We start from the raw sequence: 24,371 nt of genomic DNA on the forward strand, positions 1-24,371 counted from the left end.
TCTCCTGCATCGAAGGTGAATTCTTGACCATCTGAGCCACCAGGGAAGCCCAAGAATACTGGAGTGGGTAGCCTATCCCTTCTCCAGGGGATCTTCCAGAACCAGGATTCAAACCAGTGTCTTCAGCATTCCAGGCAGATTTTGTACAAGCTGAGCTACCAGGGAAGCCCCTCCAGTCTCACTACCTGTCTTATATGTTTAAAAAAATCAAATGACTTTTTCAAACCTGGCAAACACAGAACAGGAGCAGTCTGTAGTTATTTTCTTCATTGTTAGGAAAGTCTCTTGACATTCTCCAGTTCCCACTAAGGCATTATTGTGAGTCCCTTTTAGGGTCTCATACAACTGTTTAACTATTAGCTTAAGCTGGGGATCCAAGTGCAGCAGAACCCTGCCATTCCAGGAACCGATGCAACTGCCTTTGGTGGTGGTCACCGCACCCTGGCTACTGTCTCTTGGCAGTCCTAGAGCCAATTCCTTTGGCCTTTTCTCAGTTTGGATCCCAGATATTTCACTGACATTTGGGAAATTTGGGCCTTTTTCCAAGAGATATTATAGACTCATTTGGCCAGAGAGTTCAAAGTAGTCCCAGTGTTTTCACTTGTGTTCTTTGTATTGCCAGCTGTGAAGGGATCATCCACATATCTGAGCAGAGCTCCCTCCTGTAGCTGGAGCTCCCTTATATCTTTAGCTAGCACTTTCCCATGGAGAAGGCAATGGCACCCCACTCCAGTACTTTTGCCTAGAAAATCCCATGGATGGAGGAGCCTGGTAGGCTGCAGTTTATGGGGTCACTAGAGTTGGACACGACTGAGCGACTTCACTTTCACTTTTCACTTTCATGCATTGGAGAAGGAAATGGCAACCCACTCCAGTGTTCTTGCCTGCAGAATCCCAGGGACTGGAAGCCTGGTTGGCTGCCATCTATGGGGTCGCACAGAGTCGGACACAACTGAAGCGACGCAGCAGCAGCAGCAGCACTTTCCCAAACACTGTGAAGGTGTTCTTAAGTCCTTGCAATACTGCCCAGCAGTATTGCTGCTTGCTTTGGTTTCTAGATCTTCCCAACAAATACAAATAACTCTTGGGATTCAGGACTCAAAATAACACACAAAAAAGACCTCTGCTAAGCCTAATGATGGAGAAGGCAATGGCACCCCACTCCAGTACTCTTGCTTGGAAAATCCCATGGACGGAGGAGCCTATTAGGCTGCAGTCCATGGGGTCACTAAGAGTCGGACACAACTGAGCGACTTCACTTTCACTTTTCACTTTCATGCATTGGAGAAGGAAATGGCAGCCCACTCCAGTGTTCTTGCCTGGAGAATCCCAGGGACGGGGGAGTCTGGTGGGCTGCTGTCTATGGGGTCGCACAGAGTTGGACACGACTCAAGTCACTTAACATAAGCCTAATGAAAGTTTCCAGATAAGATGATCAGAAGAATATAGGGATTTGGGACTACAGGGTGAATATCTTTCACTATCTGATTTATGGCTCTTATGTCCTGAACAAACCAGTAAGTAGTTCTCAGTGCCAGGCTTCTTAAAGGCAGGATGGGAGTATTATATAGTGACTGAGGGAGTCCAATAAGCAAGTATTTCAAAATGCCAATCCAGCTTTGGACTGCATCCCTGTTTTGCTCGCTCCTTTAAGGGATATTGCCTTAAGTTCAGAGCCTAAGTGTCCAGCTTCAGTTTCACCTTAACTGCTATGGCCATCCAGACTCTTCCTGCCCACCTATCACCCCATGCTCCCAGGCATCCCTGCTGCAAGATGTCTTCAGGGACACTGGTGGTCACTCCCCCATCCCTTGACAGGAGGGCTAGCTGCAAGGCACAAGCTTGTTCCAGTGGTACCTTTATATCCAGTATTTCAGGAGTGCAAGTCACGTTAGCATTTAATTTACTTAAAAAATCTTGCCCCAGCAATGCAACTGGGCACTCTGGCATGTATTAAAATAGCTGTGTTTTAGATTAGGAGCCTCAATCTGATAGTCTAGGGATTGCAAAAACAGTTTTTGGAGAGGCTTTCTAGATAATCCTCTTGCCAAAGTGCTTTTCTGGATTAACTCTATGGGTCCAACTCCTTGCGAATCCAGTGTTCAAAACAGAGCAAGTGGCTCCAGTACCAGTCAGAAAGACAATCTATTTCCCACAACAGGGTTACCCAGGGCTCCTGGTGGGAGACTATTTCCCCAAGCAGAATCCCCTCAGAGAATCCTCTGTCACTCTCTCTTGTTTCCAGTATGAACAATGCTTTCTCCTCCTCTTCCAGTTTCCTTTGTAAGCTGAGGCAGACTTTCTTTCAATTGCCTTCTTGTCTTAATATAGGGACTGCTGCCAACCCACTTTTACATGTCCCATTGGTGGGCTTTTTCTGTGGGCCACCCTTCACTCTCTTGGTTCTCTGGGTCTTACTCTCTGCTCAGATTTTTGTCTCTCCTTTCTCCACTGAGTGTCACTGCCGAAAGGGACTTTTGCTGCTTCATTTCATGGGTCTCTTTTTCATCTTATATTCCCTCCCAACTATAAAACACTGAAAGCAGTTTCTACAAAATGAGATAACAACAGGCCAAAAAGTCCTTATGTTTTCTGCAACTGGGGCACTCTAAGTCACAAAGTCCAACTAACTAATTTGAAATTCTCTGGATTATCTGGATCCACATCTGCATATTGGCGATATGCCCTGTACATTCTCTTCCAAAACCTCAGGGGTTTTCCTGGGGCTCTTTGCACACTCCTTGCACCTTATGAAAGCTCCAACATTGGTTCTCCCTTTTGGAGCCCTATCATGATGCACTCCTTGTAATGCTCAATTCCAACTTTATCTCCTAGGTCACTCTCCTCCCAGTCTGGATCTATGATGGGAATTGCTTTTGCTGCTGGTGCTGCGATGGGTTTGCCAGGGGCAACAACATGCATTCTACCTACCTCTTCTCTAGCCTTTTCTATTGGGTTCACAAAAAGTTTGTTCAGGGTTTTCCATAACATTGTACAGAAAAACACGTACGAATTTTTTAGTCAACACAATATTTCCATCCTCTTCTCTTCCTCAGCCGATGGAGTGGTTAGCAAACTTTGATATCAACCCAATTGGGTTGGCAAAGATGAAAGAGAATGAATTTTCCATCCTGGTAGGGTCATGCCAGTAGGTTGGCATATTATTTTTGCAATTCAACATGTCTGAGGTTGAAAAGGGAGAGTGGATCCACATGAATCCTGCTGGATGATCTTGGGCATTTATTCCTCCAATGTGAATCTGCCTCAGTGGAAATCACCCTGAATGAACATTAGTGGTTTCTTGACCAAAATGGAAGCTCTGTCGGGTACGAGAGGAAGACAACCCCTCCTTCCTCAGCTCCTGCCAGGGCAGGTGAGAATGAATTGGCTACTGTGGGATCTATGGCTCCAGCCCCTGCTTCCGTATTTTGCCCGCCATACAGAGGCAGTTGTGATGGATATCTAGGAGAATTTATTTGCTGAATTAATTCCCCATCTCTTGATTCCTGAGGATAGGGTAAACCTTTTAAAATCTCTTTATTGGAGGAAATTTCTTTCTGTATCATAATTCCATGCATGCTACATTTTAATCTAATAAGACTCAGTTTGAATCAATAGCATAAGGGCTGTACATAAGAAGCATCCTCCCATTTTCCTCCCCTTTCACAAAATAGTTCTGGTTCAAAGACAGTGTTATAATTTAGAGAGCCATTAGGGAGCAGTGTTCTCCAGATCTTAAGATGTCCTGAGGCTAAACAGTGTTAACATGGAATACCATTTTTTCTCCTTTTCTGAGGTGCTTAACTAAAAATCTTTCAATTCTGCAAAATATACCCTAACGGGCTACAAGATGGAGCAGAGCTCTGACTACCCATCTTTGTTGTTCACAGCTGGTACTATCAAACATCAAGGAAGCAAGCAAGCACACAAGCACAAGGCATCTCTCAGAGCTACAGATTCCTTAGTCCAATACAGAAAATCCCCTAAATCAATATCCCACCACAGACATAGCCAAGTGGTGAAATGAATACCCTGGTGTCATCATACACGAGCCCTTCTACTAAGCAGAAATGTCTCAAGTAAGTGCCTTGTTTCCTTCACCATGAAAGCACCAAGGGCCATGGACCCCCAGTTGGTGGCAGATGCTCTGGGTTGTCCCTGAGACAAAGGTGTTCAGGAAGCTGCTGGACAGAATCTTAGAGCCCTCTCCTGCCAGGAGCCAGTGTGCTGCAAAGATACCCAGTTGGGGTGGTGGTCTTTTCATGGTCACCAAAATTGTTACATAATTGAACTTAGGTTCACTTGTAGCAAATTCAGTCTATTGACACCACGTTTTGGTGAAGGAAAAGCACAGTGTTAATTTTCAGGGCACCAAGCAAGGAGTTCAGGTCCTTTGATCATTAGCTACCTATTCTCCTTGCTTGGTGCCCTGCAAATAGATGCTGCACTTTCCTTATGACCCAGTGTCAGTAGATTGGCTGCTGTATATCTGGTGAGTGATATCAAGTTCAGTTCAGCAACAAGACTGCTCTATATGTCCTACAAATAGTATTAAAGCAAACTACCAAAGAAAACTGGAAATAAGGGCAAAATTGTACATATAAATGCTGACAAAATTAAAGCATGAAGAAGGTAACACTGACTAATAAAGCATAATTCAGGTCAAAAGTATGAAATGAAGCAAAGAAAATTTTCAGTTATGGTAATCCACAAATATAAATATCTTTGTACCCTAAACAACATGGCTAAATCAAAACCAAGAAAAGAAAAGACAAAACGCTGAGATAAAAGTAGAAATTTAAAAGAAAACTGTTAAGAATAAAATCAAAACACAAGTAAGCATTTTCCTTAAAGAGAAAAAATTACAGTGTACAAAATTAAGCATGAAAAAAGACCCGATGTGAGGATATTAAAAGATAAATTTGCAAATGTATGGTTATAAATTAAAAAAAAAAACAAATGAAATAAATGATATTGTGGCAAAACTTTAAAATAATCAAATAGTGATCCAAAAGGTAAAAACAAACACATAATCCTCATCAGATGAATATAAAGAAAAATTAATACAATGTTCAAGATTTAAAAAAGGTTCCATGTGCAGAACAGTCCATTTAACAATACAGAACAGACAACTGTCATTAAAGAGTTATAAACTGCAAAAAAGCTAAACAGGAAAGTACTTCACAGAAGAGAGAATAACAAATTCTAAACCACCACAAAAATCCTTCATGTTTCTTATAATAAAATTTTGTGTAAATTGATAAACTAAATTTAAAAAAAAGGAGAATTGAAAGCAATGCATACTAAACATGATAAGTTGCCCAAGCCCAGAAGTTGAGGGTATAATGTAAAAAAATGGGATCACTATTACCTATCTGAACTGGGAATAGTTATGACTTTTTAGGAACTTGGAACACCTAATAAAATCAGAAATAATAACATATACTCTCCCTTGAAAAGCTACTCCAGGAGTGAAACCACCAGGACTTAACAAAATGTTCAGTCCTGGGTTTTTCATGACAAAGACTCAGAAAATAATGCCCTTCAATAAGAGAAGGATTGAGCCAAAGGAGCTCAGTGCCCACTGAGGAGTCAGAGTGGCTACTAGACACTACACCAGAGATGCAATGCACTAGTTAAAGATGTCCTGGCTACGTTAGAGGAAAAAAACAAGCTGTGGGTTATGTGGCTAGTATGAACCATTTTTGTAAATAGATATAAAACCATAGAAATTAGAATAGACAGTAAATAGATTAAAATATGCTCAATTTTATTAGTCAGGGGAATGCTAACAAAACTGGTTCCATGGTTGGAGAAAACTGATGATGGCCAGTGCTGGGCCAAATATCCCTCCTCCCCACCTTCGAAGGAGCTGCAGGAACTGTTAGACTTTTCAGGTAATTAAAATGTGAAAGGTACACAGTAATGCCAAACTCTGGGTGGTCACGAAGAATGGGGTGGGAATATGATCTGTTCTGTCTCTAGCTAAAAGGAAGTCCACAAAATTGCTGGCCAACGCAGGGGGAAAAAAAAGCACACTAAGAACAGGCTGCCCGTTCTGAAAAGTTAATTCAGCATGGAGGAAATGCAAGTAGACAACAAACATGTGAAATGATGGCAGTCACAAGCCAAGAAAATGCAAATCAAAACAAGCTGTTTTCCATCCCTGATTAAGGGGGAATTGGTTTGTGGTGGTGCAGTCTTGCAGGAAGGCCAGGTGAGTCTGAAATTGAAGACTGTGAAACAGAGCCAAATTCAATCTACAATTCGCTCTATTTATTGTACACAATCACTCAGGCACCGTAAGTTAGTCATGTAAGTAAGAAAGAGTGGCGCCCCTCCCACTCCATCCCAGGAAATGAGTCTCAGGACTAGTGTGAGCAGGAAGTCACAGAGCCTCGACCTGCGTGGGCTCAGTCCCCAGACAAGAGCCTTCTAGTTGCCCAGTTCAGTGGTCTCATTTTAAGGAGTAATAGGGAGTACCAGTTAAGCCCCAAGGGGTCTTGTCTCCATCACTTGCTCCTGTTCTGGTGAAGTCAAACCTTGGCCCTTAGCAAACAAATTCCTTACCCATATTAACACTCAATATGTCACATTTAAATATTCATAGTCTAATATCAGATGTTTAAAAGCAATCTTCGTGGAGGCTCACATTGGCCACTGTTACTCCATTTTGAACTACTTAACATAACGTATTGTCACATAAGATGAGTAGGAATAGAATGATTAAATGTCACATTGAAACAGTTACGCACCCCTGCACCCCCCCCCCCATATCTTTGGTGTGTATATTGCCAAATGTTTCTAGTCTTTCGTGTTTCCTGTCTCCAGAGTTCACCCTCCTGTTGTATATTGTTAGAGCAAGTTCCTTAGAACATAAATCAGCGCTCATTACTGCATGGATTAAAAGCTTCTTGAGTCTTTCTGTGCTAAACCCCTTTTGATGGCACTCCAAGCCTGACTTGAACCTTGCCAAGTTTGCTCCAGACTCGGTGTTTAAACTTTTGCTGTCCATATTGATTTAGGGGTTCTGAACCCAGAGTGGATAGAATTTTAAGGTGTCTAGGATCTCCGGCAGGAAAGACTGGAATTTTCATTCATATCTGAGTGGATTTTAGCATGATACAGTTATCAAAATAATACTTTGAGATACAGAATATGTGAGCTTCTTAACCTATTATTTAAGATTGGCAGATCTAAACTGTTTTTGAATTTTGACAAAGTATAAGACTGTGTTTCGTAATACCTGCAAAACTGTAACATGAAGTGAAAAAAGCTGTGATTTCTAGTAGTGAGAAAGTCATGGTTCTGCTAATAATATCAAACCACCAAAGCTCCAGGTGAAGGATCCCCACCCTAAACTCATTCCTCATCAGTCCAAACGGTCAGTTTCCCTGATTCACTAAAATATGTGTGCTCCCACACCCCCTCCACTTCTCCATTTACCAAGACACTCAACTATCAAGTCTTAGCTGATGCTAAAGAAAAACCACAAGCCCAAAATGACATCACTTATGCTAAAGCCCAGACACCAATCCTAGACTCCACACTTGACTTACTTGCAGTTTCCACCTTTCCGAGTAATGTAATCTAAGCCAACGGGATTGGAATTTTCTGATTGGCACCAAGGAGATAATCTGTCCTGTGGGCCTTCTCCACAGCCTGCACCCAGAGGAAGAAGCTTTCTATGTGATGAAACTGCCATTCTTTTCCCTCAAAAGATGTCCTGGCCTAAAACTAATCTTTTCTTTCCCTAAGGGCTCTCTGCCCCACCCTTCTTCTTATCAAAAACCTTCCATTTGTGGAAAGTCTGTGAGCTAGTCCCTTCTGGTTGCTAGAGGGGATGCTCCCCAATTTGACCTTCAAATTGGCTGAATTATGTTTTTTACCACTGCTCACCCACAGAGGTCCTTGTCCTGGAAGGAGGATGAGTTTTCTGCACAGCAGAACTTGGTCTCATGTGCAGCTGTGTCTCACGGCCTAGAATTCAAGCAAACCACATGACATATTAATAGAATTCAAAGCTTAAGGTTTAGTAGTAGAAAAGCAACCCATTTTGTACTCATGGGGAAAAACAAGAAGTTGCTTTTCTAGTTATGTGTGTGCTTAAATTTATATGATCATAAGGAGGAGCCCGGTAGGCTGCAGTCCATGAGGTCACTAAGAGTCGGATACGACTGAGCGACTTCACTTTCACTTTTCACTTTCATGCATTGGAGAAGGAAATGGCAACCCATTCCAGTGTTCTTGCCTGGAGAATCCCAGGGATGGGGGAGCCTGCTGGGCTGCCGTCTATGGGGTTGCAGAGTCAGACATGACTGAAGCGACTTAGCAGCAGCAGCAGCAACAGTAAATGTTATTCCTTTTGTTGTTAGAAAAAGAACTTAACCAATCTTCTAACAATGAAGGAAATGTAGAAAAAATGACTATTTCCAAATCTATCCCCAGTCAGAAATACTCTGAAGAAGTAGATTGAGGATATAGTTCAGCCCTCATGTCGAGGGACTAGAGACAGAATCAAAAGTCTGCGTCCCCTAAGCTCCAAAGCTCTCACTTATACCATTGCCTCCAAAGACACTGTCAATTTCACCTCCCAACCATGTTTTTAAAACAAATACTTTAGTTCTTCCTCATTTCCTCCTGGTCTTCATTTTCTCCTCTTGTGGCACTACTATTTTAATATCCCTAATTTCAGAGTAATGGAGGCCTAGGAAGGTGCATTTCTCATGAGCCAGTGAGAGACAGAGCAAGTCGTAAAGCTAGGGGGCCAGGACAGCACCCACCCCATGCCCCACACTTCTACCAGCCTTACCTAGAGAGGGGCTCTAGCCCTAGGACATAGCCCTGAGCAGAGTGAAGAAGGAGGCTGGAGGGCTGACCCAGTCTTTTGTTGGCTCCTCCCTCCCCTTGCAGAGTTTGCAAATCTCTAGGACCAATCCCTTTTCAATCCCACCCCTTTGCTGCCTCTCAGGATATCTCATGCAGCCCAGAAGCCACTGCTGATTTCCAATCCATAACCATGGAATTCCACCTCCAGCTCTAATTCTCGGGCACCTCTGTGCTCCACCCCTACCCTACTGCCAGGATTCCAGCCTCTCAAGGAGATAAAGGCACCACTCATTGCTTAAGTTATTGCCACGACCCCAGAAGTCAACCTTGACTTCCCTCTTTTCTTCAATCTCCACATTTAATCATTCTCAACCCCCTGGAATGTCTGCTGCTTTTTCTCTCCATGGCTCTGTAATCACACTGGACTCTATGCAGCCTTCCTGGGACAGAGCCCTCCCCATCCTCTGCTTCAGTTCCTCTCTGAGCACTTAGACAACAGCATTTGCTGCACATTTCCTGAGCTGTTTCACAGATGCTGAAACCTCTGCCAAACAGAAGAAATTAACTATTTGATGACCATGAGCACATAGCCCCCAGATCTACTGGAGCCTGAGGATTGATAAAGTGACACTGTCCTGTTATCTCACCATCAATCAACCAGAAACTTGTGCCCAAGTTGATCACATACCCTGGGACTCCACACCCTTACCTGGGCTTTGAAAATGCTTTCCAAAAAAAAGCTTTCTAGAAACCCATCAGGGAGTTCAAGTATTTTGGGCACTAGCTCCCTTGGGCTCCTTGCTTGGAGCCCTCTACTTTTCTTTACCACAACCCAGTGTCAGTAAATTGGCTTTACAGCATGCAGGCAAGCAGATCCAAGTTTGGTTCAGTGAAGGTTCCCAATGTTTGTCACAGGGCCCAGCAGTAAGTACAGGCACACATCATGGCTTGGAGATAAATAAAACATGGCCGATATTCAGTTCACAAATCACTTGGTTTATTGCAAGCAATTAGCATGCAAGACATGTTAGTCGAAGTTGGGAATATAGAAAAGAGGGTAAGGAACCTCTCCAAGGAGAAGTCTGGGCAGGAGGAGCAGTGGTCTCCTGTCTGCAGTGGGTCTCCAGACAAGTGTGAGTGGGAAGTGGGCCTCCGCTCCCAGAGCCTCTGGCAGTGTCCCTCTGCAGCAGCTCTCAGCAGGTGGAGTCAGGTCCTCAGTGAAGCATCTCATTTTAAGGAATAACATTTACCCCTGGGGAGGGGACCTTGACTCATCAGTTGCTTCTCCTGTTCCAGTGACTTGTGTCACTCATCTGACTTCTCTTAGCCTATCCCTCTAAGACAGATTCAGTCCTCCAGCCAACTTTTCAAGACAAAAAATATGGAAGTTCACCCTTTCCACTGAGGCTTACAATCTTTAACACAGCTTACAGTCCTACAGGTTTCACACAAGAAGAATAGGAATCACAAAACAAAAGAAATCACATTATAACATCATTTATAACTCATATTTGAGAACATTTATAATATTAATGGTACTTAATCTCAAAAGTTCAGTTTATATTGTTTTACACCTCAAAAAGAGACAGTTGATTAATTATGGCCAACATTATAATGCCAAAAACTTATAAATGCTTAATGCTCACATGCCTGCATTCAGTTTTTGTTGCAAAGTCCCTTGGCTGTAAGAAAGAATATTTGAAAAAAAAAAAGAATTTTTTATACATCAGTTCCATTGATAAGAATTAGCTCTTGATGCTGAGGTGGTTTCTTCTTGGTATTTCTTCTGTGATTGTATGAATGGAATTGTGTGGTGAGTCCTTATCATGTCAATTTAAAATGAATAAATAAAAGCACACAGCCAATTATTATAAGGAGGTAGATAGATATTGCAACTACCCAGTATTTTTGAGGCCAGTAGTTTAAGCCTATGAATTTTAGCCAGCCTTCAGGAATAAAAGCCTACACAAGATACAGTATGAAGCCAAACTGGAAGTTTAAAAAGAGAACAGCACATTTATGAATTGCTCTTTCCAGCAACAGCCATGGTGAATTTCCTACAATTTTCTCTGTGACTTTGCACATTCTCAGTTTTGAGTCTGTGCAAGAGCATGAGGGAGGAAAAGTTGAGGAAAAGATCATAGCACCACAGCCCCTCAGCCCACACACTGTTGCTCTTGAATTTTAAAAGCCTTGGTTTCCAGGATCTCAGCTTCCACATGTATCTAAAGCTGATATGCCTTAGAAGATGACTGAGGTATGACCTTCCCCTATCTCTTTCTCAATCTTTCTCTTCCCTCTTTATGAAATGATCACTAGATTCACTATGGGGGCATTTCCTCCTGGTATAAAAATCTGGTTGAGACTGCCTGCTTCTCAGTAGGAATTCCTAACATGCCCAGCTTAGGGGCTTCCATAAGAAATATTGAAAGAAGAGGTACTTCATCTTATCCAGGCAACAAGCGTCTCCATCCCATCTGTCCATTCACTCATCCATTCATCCATCTGTTTACTCATCCGTCTATCTACACATCCAGGCATACATACATCCCTTCATGTATCCACTCATCCTTCCCTCCCTCCCTCCATCTCTGTCTCTATTGGACTGAGAATCAGAAGTAAGATACATGTCCCCAAGATGTACATGAACACTATTATTTGAGCTAAAATGTGAAGTCTAAGTTTCCTGATAGAAAGTTATGATTTGTCTGGGACTTCCTCAGTAGTCCAGTGGTTGGGAGTGTGCCTGCCAGTTCAGGGCACATGGGTTCGATCCCTGGTCTCGGGGGATACCTACTGAACCTGAAGCTCTAGAGCCCATGAGCCAAGCCTCAACTGCTGAGACCACAGTGCTGCAACAGCTGAAGCTGTGGGTCCAGAGCCTGTGCTCCACAACAAGAGAAGCCACCGCAATGTGAAGCCCGTGCAAAGAAGATGGAGAAAGTCTGCAAGCAGCAACAAAGACCCAGTGAAGCCAAAATAAATAATTAATTTTGTTTTAAAAATTAAGAAAATAAAAAAAAAAAAAGAAAATAGAAAGTGTGATTTATCAGATGGGATTGGCATTGCCAATTTGGTTATAAGAATACTTTCCATAATCGAGATGAACTAAACCCGTTTTCAACAAAAACACATTTAAGGTATGTTCAGAACATAAAAAAAAAAAAAAAAAAAAAAAACCACTAGAAAAAATACATCCTTTGAAACTATTTAAACCCAGCAATCCCACTGCTGGGCATACACACCGAGGAAACCAGAATTGAAAGAGACACGTGTACCCCAATGTTCATTGCAGTACTGTGTTTATAATAGTCAGGACATGGAAGCAACCTAGATGTCCATCAGCAGATGAATGGATAAGAAAGCTGTGGTACATATACACAATGGAGCATTACTCAGCCATTAAAAAGAATACATTTGAATCATTTCTAATGAGGTGGATGAAACTGGAGCCTGTTTTACAGAGTAAAGTAAGCCAGAAAGAAAAACACCAATACAGTATACTAACACATATATATGGAATTTAGAAAGATGGTAACAATAACCCTTTATGCAAGACAGCAAGAGAGACACAGATGTATAGAACAGTCTTTGGGACTCTATGGGAGAGGGTGGGATGATTTGGGAGAGTGGCATTGAAACATGTATAATATCATATATGAAACAAATCGCCAGTCCAGGTTCGATGCATGATGCAGGATGCTTGGGGCTGGTGCACTGGGATGACCCAGAGGGATGGTACGGGGAGGGAGGTGGGAGGGGGGTTCAGGATGGGGAACACGTGTATACCCGTGGCAGATTCATGTTGATGTATGGCAAAACCAATACAATATTGTAAAGTAATTAGCCTCCAATTAAAATAAATAAATTTATAATAAAAAAAAATAAACTTATGATTCAAAAATTTTAGATGTGAATGTAAAAACGTTTTTTGAGAAATACAAGCAAAAGGTATTTGAAAACCACTGCCCCTTAGGTCCCTACTTGGTCCAGAATAATCCTAGGGAAATCACTTTGGAAACAGTGGATGAGCTAACCAGGGGGTTTGAGCAAACAGGCTGAGCCTTGCACTGGGCTTCTTGCCTGGCACCAGTTCATCTTTGAGTCTTACCAGCTCTTCAGCCTTGTCTGGACTGTCAGCATAGAAGATTTTGCCTGTTTCCAGCTTATCAAGTTGGCACCTCTGGCACCTGCCAGGATACACTAGGCCCCAAAGGGAGAGTCATTCCTGGACTTGCAGCACCAGAATATTGAAATGACGTCCAGGTTGGATTTGGAGCTAAGACTTATTCTGCTTGGGATGCCCTTCCTCACCCTAATTCTACCCACTTTGTTAGGTTAATCAACTTATTTGTCAAACAGCTAGTGTGTACATACTATGTGCAAGCACTGTTCTTTGATGACCATCTGCTCCTCTAAGAGGAAGCCTTGTTTGACCCTTCAGCCTGAATTAGGAACCCTTCTGAGTCCCAGCACCCTGGGACTTCTGCCATTAAGGCACTCATCCATCCAGATTTAGGCTGTTGAGTTGAAACCACCACTTTACCAGCTGTGTGACCTAAAGTAGTTAGCAGACCTCTCTGTGCTTCCATTTCTAAAATCTATGAAGGCAAAATAGTACCTACCTCGTGGTATTGGGAGAACTTGAGATAATTCAGGTAAAATGTCTTTTACAATGCTTAAAATTCAGCAATACATGCACATTGCAACAAGTTTGTTAAATGCCTGAAAGTATAAAGAATCAAAGGTCACTTCAACATGGGATGAACATTCTTTAGGATTTTTTCAAGGACTTACACACTTACATAAAATATGAACCTTTTACAACAGTAAAACTTCCTTGTTCAGGGATTTTCATGAGCTTTGAGTCAAATATTTTAAAACCAATTGGGGAAGATATATAAATACATACCTTTCCAGCAACAAAGATAAAATCTCATCCTGCAAGTTACTTTTTATACCTTTGTTTTCTATAAAATGAGAAGTACTGTGGTACCAGTCTCATGGATTGTTGACTAAATGAAGCAAAATATGCAAAAATGCTTAGAATGATGCTATGGTAAATCATTTGGCTTGGTGGGTAAAGAATTAGCCTGCAATGTAGAAGACACAGGAGAAGCAGGTTCAATCCCTGGGTCAGGAAGATCTCCTGGAGAAGCGAATGGCAACCCACTCCAGTATTCTTGCCTAAAAATCTAATGGGCAGAGGAGCTTGGTGGGCTACAGTTCAAAGGGTCACAAAGAGTCAGACACAACTAAGCAAGAAGAAGATGGTAAACCATTTACTATTAATATTGCTGTTATAATTTGTTTAAAATTTTGGCATCCCTTTTTCTCAGATAGATCTTACACATTTTCTTTTCTTTTGGTTAATATTATCCCTGAGTAGTAATTATATTTACTGCCATTGTGAATGATTTTATCCCCAGTCTATGGCTGATAGGTAGAAAAGCAGTACTTAATAGCCTATGGCTGGTAGCTCATACTCTAGTATCTCCAAGAAAGACAGATCTTATAAATAGATTGTTTTTAACACAACATGCTGATTGAAAAGATAAAGGCAAGCAAAAGTTCTATGAATGGTAAAAAATGCTGTCAGTCACACTTGCGGGAAGGTCTGGGCAAGTTTCTTGGAGGAGTTTCCTGGAAGTGGTCATAGGGGGCTGCTTCTTCAGGGACATGGCATTTTGCACCTGATGTTGGTGCTGTGTTCCCATTAACTACTTAACTCCTGTTCACTGGAGGTGCCAAGATAGTGGGCTCTGCCTCTGATGCCAGGACTCAAAGTGGAGGCAAAAGAAGAGCACAGTTTAGAGAGTCTGTTACTTCATCTCTACCTGCCTAGGCCTAGAGACTCTGTCCCTTTTTTTTTCATTCCTGCTGTTCCTAAATTCCACAAAGATTCACCCTATCCTAACAACTGGCCTTGACTTTGAAGCTAAGATAAAACAAGGGATTGGTTAGAGCGTTCCTTTGGAGTGAGGTACTGTTCTGGGCCATATCATAACCTACTACTCTTTCTGTAAACTGTTTACGGAGTGAGGTACTGTTCTGGGCCATACATAACCTACTACTCTTTCTGTAAACTGTTTATGGACTACACTTCTAGAGGAGAGTAGTCCTATGAAAAAGGATGCCTAATCCCATCCCATATTAAAGATTCTAATTTCTCATTTCAGGATGAGGACGCTCACTTGGATTTATGTAATGAGATCAAGCAATTTATTTTGAACAAGATTTCATACTGATGACATGGATCAGGTAAATGGAAAACCTGCTCCATCTTCTGGCCATGTGTGTGTAACTTTTTTAGACTATTCTTTTAAAAAAACTTTTTATATGGAAATATAGTTGATGTACAATGCTACATAAGCTACAACTGTACAATATAGTGATTCACAATTTCTTAAGGTTGTACTCCATTTATAGTTCTTTAATATCAAGCGCAGGTGTTTCCCTTCTTTTCTAGTTGCTAAATCTGAAGCTTTGTGAACTTTAACATGCGTTCAGTGAAGACTCACCTGTGTAATTAGATGGAAAGGCAGATCTTGATTCCTAAGTGTGTACCTGCCTGCACCAGAATACTGATGTAAACTGTTTGTGGACTACACTCTTGAGAAACAGTAAAAATAATGTGATGAACGCCAAATTATAAAATGAATAATGGGTGTTTAAAATCATTTCATGGTTGAAAAAGAGACAAACTTTTGGAAATTCCCTGGTGGTCCAGTGGCTAGGACTCAGCACTTTCCCTGCTGAGTGGCCAGGGTTTGAACCCTGGTTGGGGAACTAAGATCCCGCAAGCTACATGGCATCACAAAGTAAAAACAGAAGCACTTTTTCATAAAGCATAAAAGTTTAGAAAGTACAAATATATTAGAGATGAAACTATGGAACTTAAAATCACATATAATCCCAAATAAAAACCATTTTATAATCTTATTTTGGTGCCTTTTAATTTTGTGTCCCCAGTACAAAAATTTCTTTGAAAATGTGCTTTGAACTAGCTGCAACATTTTCCATTGTGCTATGTCATGTTTAATTGTCCCCACTTGGGTTATGGAAGACCTTTAGGTTGTTTTCACTGTTAGAAATCATAGTATGGTATTTGTATAATCATCCATTTACATTAATCTTTGTGTACAACTTTGATTATTCCTTTAGGGTACACTAGAAAAGATTATGGATTGATTCGTGATAATATTACTGGCTTACTATTGCCTGATTTAACACATTTTAGGCAGAACGTCCAAAAACATGGAATTGCATAGATGAAAGGAGTCAATTTCTCTACAAACATGATAATCTCTAATTGGAATCATAAAATCTATCCTTCTAAATGTTTAATAGAATTTTGCAACCCAAGAGTTCTTTCCTCTCCATGTATACTTTTTACTTGTATTCTTTGTTTTCCTTTTATCTTCCTTGCAGGTTAAAACAAACAAAAAAAATCTTGCATTTTGATGATTTACTATTCATTATTAGTCTAATTTTAATGAAGAGTTTCAATAATAGGAGAGTTATAACTGAATGGGATGTAATATACCTTGTTAACTTTATATTTATTGAATGCCGACTTGATCAGGCACTGTTTGAGACTTCATGAGTAGGAAGTAAGCAACAATCTAATTCATGACCTAGACAATGACATAGGTATGAAAATAATGATAAAAAAGAAGTGATGCTTGCACTAATAAAGCAATGCACAAGATACAGATATAGTAATAATAGTTCATTTTTACTATGGGCCAACCACTGGTGCTTGTACATCTATGTCAATTCATGTAATCATCCTATGTTATGCTATCCTATAAGGTAGGTATTAGTCCATGGAGACACTAAAGCAATGTAACTTTGCCCAGAGTTCTAAGAGCCAGGATTTGAATCTAGGTGTTCCTGCTCCAGAGTTCATGCACATAACCACTAAACATTAACGTCTCTCTATAATATCAATGAGGGAAGAATTATAACTTTGGAGAATCAAGAAGGATTTAAATAATTGTGTGCAACTGTGCTCTGTCGCTTCAGCTGTGTCCAACTCTTTGTGACCCCATGGACTGTAGCCCACCAGGCTCCTCTGTCCATGGGGCTCTCCAGGGAAGAAGACTGGAGTGAGTTGCCATTTCCTTCTCCAGGGGATCTTCCTGATCCAGGGATCAAACCCAGGTGTCCCACATGGCAGGCAGATTCTTTACCGTCTGAGCCACCAGGGAAGCATACTTTCAACTAATATTAATTGAGCAACTACTGATGGCAAGCAATGTGCAAAGAGCTGGATGGATATGCAATAGTCAGATAGATAGTCATGGTCCCTGTCTTCACAAAGCTTGGGTCAACTTAAAGACACACAGCATAAGAGTTGCGAGTTTCCGTTTTATTCTGGGACTTTGCTGAGGAATATAGTCTGTGAAGAGTTGTTCCTCAAATAGCTCTGAGGCACTGCTCCAAAGAGAAGGGGAAGAGGCCAGAATAAATTCAATCTTGGCTAGGGAACACGTGCAGTCAAGCATACCTCTCAGCAAAATGTTACTGCCAGTCCTGAGGGACAGATATCTCAGTCAATTATTTCAGTGCTTTTGTATGTTTGTGAAGATACAAAAGTTCGTAAATATTGCATAATTTTTTCCCTAAAATGTATCTAATTTTCTAAGGGGCTTGTTTCCAAAGCTCAGAGTGACCCATCCTGTTCTTCATCCTTAATTCCTCTCAGGGTGCACTGTGGGTCAGTGACTGCCGTGGCTAATGACATCCTTGTAGAACTGGAGAGTGGAGCGGAGCTTGCAAAGAAAGGAACAGAACCTGGTCATAAACTGAACTACCAGCGGCAATGAGGATGATAACCATCATCCGGTACTTTTAACAGCCTGACGGTGTGGGAGCTCCAACCTTCCGAAGCTCTGCCCGCATCGGAGGTCTTGCAAGCTTTCACTCTACCAAGACTCCCCCGCCATCCTTCACCTCCCCTTCTAGTTTCTGAAGACTCAGATAAACACTTTTCCCTCTGCTGCACCGCCGCAGACTGCAGACTCCCGAAACTCGCAACGTCTCTCCTGCGCCCCCGCGCGACCGTCTCCGGTTTCGCAGGCTGCGGCTGGGGTGCATACGCAGCCAGAAGAGAGCAAGCTTCTGTGTTCTTGGCCCCAACCGGGATTTCATTTCCAGACTCTATGGGTGAAAGAGAATCAACCTGCCAAGGAGGCGTGTATCCTGTCCTCACCCGCGTGCCGCGAACCAAACACCTGGCAAATCTACCTGGTTAGAATCGTCACATGTCACTAGAAAACCAGTGATCAAGGAAGGGTTGGAAAGCAGTAATTAAACTTCACATATGGACATGCATCTCTGAGGCGGTGGGAGAGAAGTCATAGTGGTGGTTCAGGCGAGTCATTTATGCCCCGCTCTGATCTTTAAGCTTCAGCTTTAGAACTGTGGTGCTGGAGAAGACTCTTGAGAGTTCCTTGCACTGCAAGAAGATCAAACCTGTCAATCCTAACCGAAATCTATGCTGAATATTCATTGGAAGGACTGATGCTGAAGCTGATACTCTGGCCACCTAATGTGAAGAGCCGACTCATTGGAAAAGACCCTAATGTTGGGAAAGGTTGAAGGCAGGAGGAGAAGGGGGCGACAGAGGAAGAGATAGTTGGATAGCATCATCGACTCAATGGACATGAGTTTGAGCAAACTCCGAGAGATGGTGAAGGACAGGGAAGCCTGGAGTGCTGCAGTCCAGCGACTGAACAACAACAACAACAACAATGAATGCATCTTTGTCTTGCCAAGCCATCACACCTAATAGCCTGGGAAGCCCTCGCTGTGGCCGCAGGGCTTTTATGTACGGAATTGTCCAGTGAGCAGTCAGGACACTTCCGGGAAGGGAGTCTTCTAGCCCCTAAGGAAACAGGGAGCCCCACCCCACTCTCTGACTCTGTCCAAAACAAGCTTGTTGTGGCCTTTTGTTTAACCCGTGGGTCAGAACTGACCTACCGGCTCCTGGGGTCCACATTCTATTTGACAGCAGAACGGGAGTCTGTTCCAGAGCAGATGGGGAGGTGGTTTGGCAGAGAGACTGCGAGTCCTGCTTGTACCCCAACCCCGTTGTTATTTGGTTAGTTCTCACCTTCTCTCGGAGAAGGCAATGGCACCCCCCTCCAGTACTCTTGCCTGAAAAATCCCGTGGACGGAGGAGCCTGGTAGGCTGCTGTCCATGGGGTCGCTAGGAGTCGGACAGGACTGAGCAGCTTCACTTTGACTTTGCACTTTCATGCATTGGAGAAGGAAATGGCAACCCATTTCAGTGTTCTTGCCTGGAGAATCCCAGGGACGGGGGAGCCTGGTGGGCTGCCGTCTATGGGGTCGCACAGAGTCGGACACGACTGAAGCGACTTAGCAGCAGCAGCAGCACCTTCTCTCAACAGTGGAGACAATCATGCCTATTCTGAAGGACTGAAGATTCACTGGGTTCCCCTAACCCCAATATTTTATTATAGAAAATTTCAAACATACAGCACAGTTGAAAGATTTCACAGAGAATATCCACTAGATTTGTTTTATCATACAGCTGTCTATGTATCATCCATTCAGCCATGAATCCATCTTTTAAAAAAATTCATTTCAAAGAAAATTGCAGACAGATTTTTAAAATTGATCAGTCTGTATTTGGCACAGTGCCTTGACAGATATTTCCATTCAGCAAATATCTGAACCTGCGTGTTGTGCCAGCACTACGGGCTTCCCAGGTGGCACTAGTGGTAAAGAACCCACCTGCCAATGCAGGAGACGTAGGAGATGTGGGTTCGATCTGTGCTAGGTGCTGGGGATACAAGTCAGAAAGACACTGTTTATGTCCTCAAAGTGTTCAGAATTTGGCATGAACAAGAGACAGATTAACAGATACCAGCTCTCCCACTGTTGACATGATAGAGGAAGCTCAGGGTGAACCCCAAGCAGAAGAGAGAGACTTATCCAGGTCTGTGAAGTCAGGGAAGTCTTCCTGGAGGAAGCAGCATTTCAAAGGAGATTTTATAATAGCTTCTATAATTACTGTAATACAGTGTGATAAACAAGCTTTAGTCTACACCCCAAGGTGGTGAGTTAACCTTGAAGCTATACTCATAGCAGGAATCTTAGGTCCATAGATGGATAATTAGCATTTGAAACACCATATACTTTTGGAATGGCTTCAATAGCAAGGGAAAGATGATATACTCCTGGGATGGCTTCAAGCATCATCATCTAAAAGTACACTAAAATAAATATAAAAGTTTAAAAAGCAAATAAAAAAAAAGTAAAACTAAAGGGTGCATTAATTACTTAGAGTTAACTTTTAAGTTAGTGAAATGAATGTGCACAAGAGCTGTGGTTGGTAGGAGAATGGAAGAGGCAGCCCTCCCTGCTTGCTTAAACAGGCCCTAGGGATCTAAAACCTGACACCTTCAGGGCAGCCTTCTAGGTCGGAACCCAGAACCCTCAGCTCTACACGTCCCCTCTCACCTCTACCCCCTCCTTAGGAAGGGTTTACCTGTGGGACAGAAAGTCTCAATGTTATTGCAGCTGGCTGGGACCTAAACTTTTCAAACCAGGTGTTTATGGGAAAATCGAAAACATTCATTCTTAACCCTGTCTGCAGGGTTATAAGAATCCCTGTGTGGAACTTTTTAAAAAAATTCTTGGATCTCACCCTTTTTCCCCTCTGACCCCATGCCCCGCGTGGTATGCATGCTCAATCAGTCGTGTCCAACTCTTTGCAACCCCATGGACTGCAGCCCACCAGGCTTCTCTGTCCATGGGATTTCCCAGGCAAGAATACTGGAAACAACAGGGGATCTTCCTGACCCAGGGATCGAACCAGCATCTCCTGTATCTACTGTATTGGCAGATGAATTCTTTACCACTGAGCCACCTGGGAAGCTGTAGCCCAAGCACTGGGTATTTAAAATATCCCCAGGTGATTTGAATGTACAGGCAAAGTTAGGAACCAGTGGCCTAAAAAGACATAGGGTAGCTCACCAAACTTTCTGAACGGGTAGGGCTTGTGTGTTGTGTGCCCGCTGAAGAATGTTTATGCAGGTGGCCGACTCAGGCCAATTTGCTGTCAGTGGAGTATGCCTCAGATAGCAAGGTGGTGAGGGAGGCGGCTTGCTTTCCTGTCTGCCTCTAACAGTTGGAGGCCGCTTATATTTACCAAAGGAGAAGGCAATGGCACCCCACTCCAGTACTTTTGCCTAGAAAATCCCATGGATGGAGGAGCCTGGTAGGCTGCAGACCATGGGGTCACTAGAGTCAGACACGACTGAGCAAATTCCCTTTCACTTTTCACTTTCATGCATTGGAGAAGGAAATGGCAATCCACTCCAGTGTTCTTGCCTGGAGAATCCCAGGGACGGGGGAGCCTGGTGGGCTGCCGCCTATGGGGTCGCACAGAGTCGGACACAACTGAAGCGACTTAGCAGCAGCAGCATATTTACCAAAAACAATTCGGCAATTGTTAACTGACCACAGACCAGAAGGGAAAGGGAGGAGAGAACTCCGACCTAATGTTTCTCTAACTTTTGTGTGTATGAATCCAGTGGAGAGTCGGCTAAAACACAGCATGCTGGGCCCCACCCCAGAGACTCTAATTCAGTGGGTCCAGGGCAGGGTGCACTTCAGAATTCTCTCCCAGGTGATGCAGCTGCTGCCTGTCTGTGCTTAAACCTTGAGCAGCATTGCAGGAGAGCTTGGGCTCGGCATTCCTCTCCTGGGAGAGCAGAAGAGATGGTGATGGAGTGAGGGGTACCCACCACTCAACTCCAGAAACTTATTTTTCTAGGAACTTCAGGATAACTGTGTGAATATGGGTTACCACAGGCCTCACTCCCTGAAGGATGGGATTCACCTGTTTTTAAAGGTTGAAAATAGAAATTTCCTATCTGACATCATATTGGCCAGGGTTTTCCAGAGAAATAGAACCAATAGGCTGTGTGTGTATGTGTGTGTGCATAAAAGATTTATTATAAGGAACTGGCTCATGCAATTATGGATATCAGGCTCACAACCCAGGAGAGTCAGTGGTGCAGGTGGACTCTGAAGGCTGAAGGAGAACTTCCTGCTCAGAGGCCAGACTTTTTATTCTACTCAGGCCTTCAACTGATTGAATGAGGCCCACCCATGTTACAGAAGGCAATGTGCTAACTCAAAGTTTACTGATTTAAATGTTCCCTGGTGGCTCAGCAGCAAAGAATCTACCTGTAATGCAGGAGACATGGGTTCAACCTCTGGGTTGAGAAGATCCCCTGGAAAGGGAAATGGCAACTCACTTAAGTATTCTGGCCTGGGAACCAATTTTGAGGCGGCCACAATTTCTAAAATCTGATTCTAGAAGGAGGATCAGAAAAACATATTTCCTCCTATATTAACTTTGCCAGCACAGGCCTTGAAACTTGACAGCAGCATCTCAGGGACCCAAGATCAAAACAGCTTCTTCCTCCTTAAAGTGACTGGAAATGGAAGTGCTGCTCAAAATGGGTGGAGGTTAGGGACTCTCTCTCACGCACACGCACACACGTCTTCCAAATTTCAGTTTATCTTGGTGTTATGCAGACAGTGAAATGTTATTTTTTTCATCTTTACTTAAATATAGAGAATCTGAAGTTTGAGAGTCAAGCTGTCAAAAATTTAACATTTGCACGAGGCTGACATAAAACTGGAACTATTACCTAAATTTAAAATTGTGTTCAAAAAAGTGTCACTATTCTGGTTGACTTTAATAGGAAAATAGGAGTATAAATAAAGTATAAAATTGGGGAGGGGAATTGGGGACAGAAAGTTTCCACTTCTTATAAAGTTTGAAATCCAGCGCTGTAAGGAAAGGTGATGTGGCTCCGTCTCCTAAGAAAAGATGGTGTGGGGAGGGAGGAGGGAGGAGGGTTCAGGATGGGGAACACATGTATACCTGTGGTGGATTCATTTTGATATTTGGCAAAACTAATACAATTATGTAAAGTTTAAAAAATAAAATAAAATTAAAAAAAAAATAAAAGCTTTTAGATGTTGAAAGAGAATTCTAAAAAAAAAAAAAAGAAAGAAAAGATGGTGGGAATCCCGATCCTTATCAAATGTGCTTCTAAAGAAAGATCTACGTAGCTCACCTGGACATGGGTGGGAGAAGCAACCCAAGGACTGAGTCAAATGGGCTGTTGATTCTAGAAACTGGGAGAAACAAAGGGGGCCTACAGGGAGAGCACTTCTTTAAGTGCAAAAGATTATAGAAGACTGATTCATCATACTGTGAGAAATCGATTCTTATTAACATCTTAAATCCTTTTGATTAGGTCAAGGATACAGGACTTTTGCCATAAATTAAATCCTATGGGAACTGCCCACCTGCTGTAGTAGACAACTAGAAGAGTGGACATTAACACATGAAACAACAGTTTCCAGACACTGGACAACAGGCTGCACTGGATTTTAATGCCCAATAGAAGGGAAACAAGAGAAGGGCTACAAGGGCCCCAGCTGACTGCCTGGAGGCAGTACCCAGGCTACAACCCAGGAAAGGGGAACCAAAGAGACTCCATGAGTAGCAGAGAGAGATCAAAGCTCAGGGAGGCCAGGGTGGGTGAGCTGTAAGGCAGAGAGCTGTTAGGAGGGAGCCGCGTGTAGGGCTGCAGAGCCCTGCAGTGAAGTCGCTTCAGTCATGTCCGACTCTGTGTGACCCCATAGACGGCAGCTCATCAGGCTCCCCCGTCCCTGGGATTCTCCAGAGGGGCCCCTAAAGTCTTGGTTGGAATACGAATCTGCACATGCATGAGAGGGAACGCCTCAAGGCCAGGAAAGAACCACGTGGAGTTCAGACAGGGCTCTGGACAGTTTCAATCTGTCACAGTGGAAAGAACTCATAGTGTACAGGCATTGGGTATAAATTTTAGAATAATGCATTAATATTGGGACAAAAATGAGCCCTAACAGTTGCATTAGACCTCCCTAAGAAAGCCTAAAAACGACTTAAAAGGATCAAACTAAGCACGAGTTAACATAATTGCACAACCGCACAGTCCACTGCTGTTCCAAGGACTGCAAGGGAGTCCATCTACAGCAATGTAGATTTTACAATACTTGGCATCCAATAAAAATTACCAGACATGCAAAGAAGCCAAAAGAGAAGACCCTTTCATGATCAGGAAAGCTAATTCAGTCAATAGAAAGAGCTCCAGGTATATGAATACTACAGTAGATAAGGCTCTTAATTACTATAGTCTTAAAGTATATTCACAAATATAAAGCAGGGGCAAAGTACAGCCTACGGGCCAAATTTGGCTTATTTCCCATGTGTGTAAATAAAGCTTTATTAGAACACAGCCAACTTGCTAATTTATGTATTGTCCATTGCTGCTTCCATGCTATAATGGCAAAGTTGGGTAGTTATATATTAATTATTTTTGGCTGTGCTGGGTCTTCACTGCTGCACAAGGGCCTTCTCCAGGTGCAGAGAGTGGGTGCTTCTCTTAGTTGGGGTGCCCAGGTTTTTTATTGTGGTAGCTTTTCCTGTTGCGGAGCTTGGG

The 24,371-nt window shown here is 42.7% G+C and overlaps 2 long non-coding RNA genes across 4 annotated transcripts in view; one reads left to right on the top strand and one right to left on the bottom strand.

The window, feature by feature from the left end:
• LOC129655345 (uncharacterized) overlaps window positions 1–22,795 on the bottom strand; it is a 31,069-nt gene extending 8,274 nt beyond the window's left edge. Inside the window, exons 1-3 of one of the 3 annotated variants that reach the window (XR_008715905.1) lie at window positions 20,839–22,795; window positions 13,455–13,554; window positions 7,900–7,980 (exon numbers count right to left, since the gene is read on the bottom strand). This is a non-coding gene — a long non-coding RNA (uncharacterized LOC129655345). Of the gene's footprint in view, window positions 1–7,899; window positions 7,981–8,812; window positions 8,960–13,454; window positions 13,555–20,838 lie in introns of those variants that run through there. The other 2 variants (XR_008715907.1, XR_008715906.1) reach the window with 2 other exon arrangements.
• On the top strand, window positions 20,879–23,382 carry LOC129655347 (uncharacterized). The gene is made up of 3 exons (XR_008715909.1): window positions 20,879–20,950; window positions 21,641–21,718; window positions 23,142–23,382. It is a non-coding gene; the product is annotated as an uncharacterized LOC129655347 (long non-coding RNA).
• The last annotated feature ends 989 nt before the right edge of the window (window positions 23,383–24,371 follow it).

Source organism: Bubalus kerabau, chromosome 6 (assembly GCF_029407905.1).
Source record: "Bubalus kerabau isolate K-KA32 ecotype Philippines breed swamp buffalo chromosome 6, PCC_UOA_SB_1v2, whole genome shotgun sequence".
NCBI lineage: Eukaryota > Metazoa > Chordata > Mammalia > Artiodactyla > Bovidae > Bubalus > Bubalus kerabau.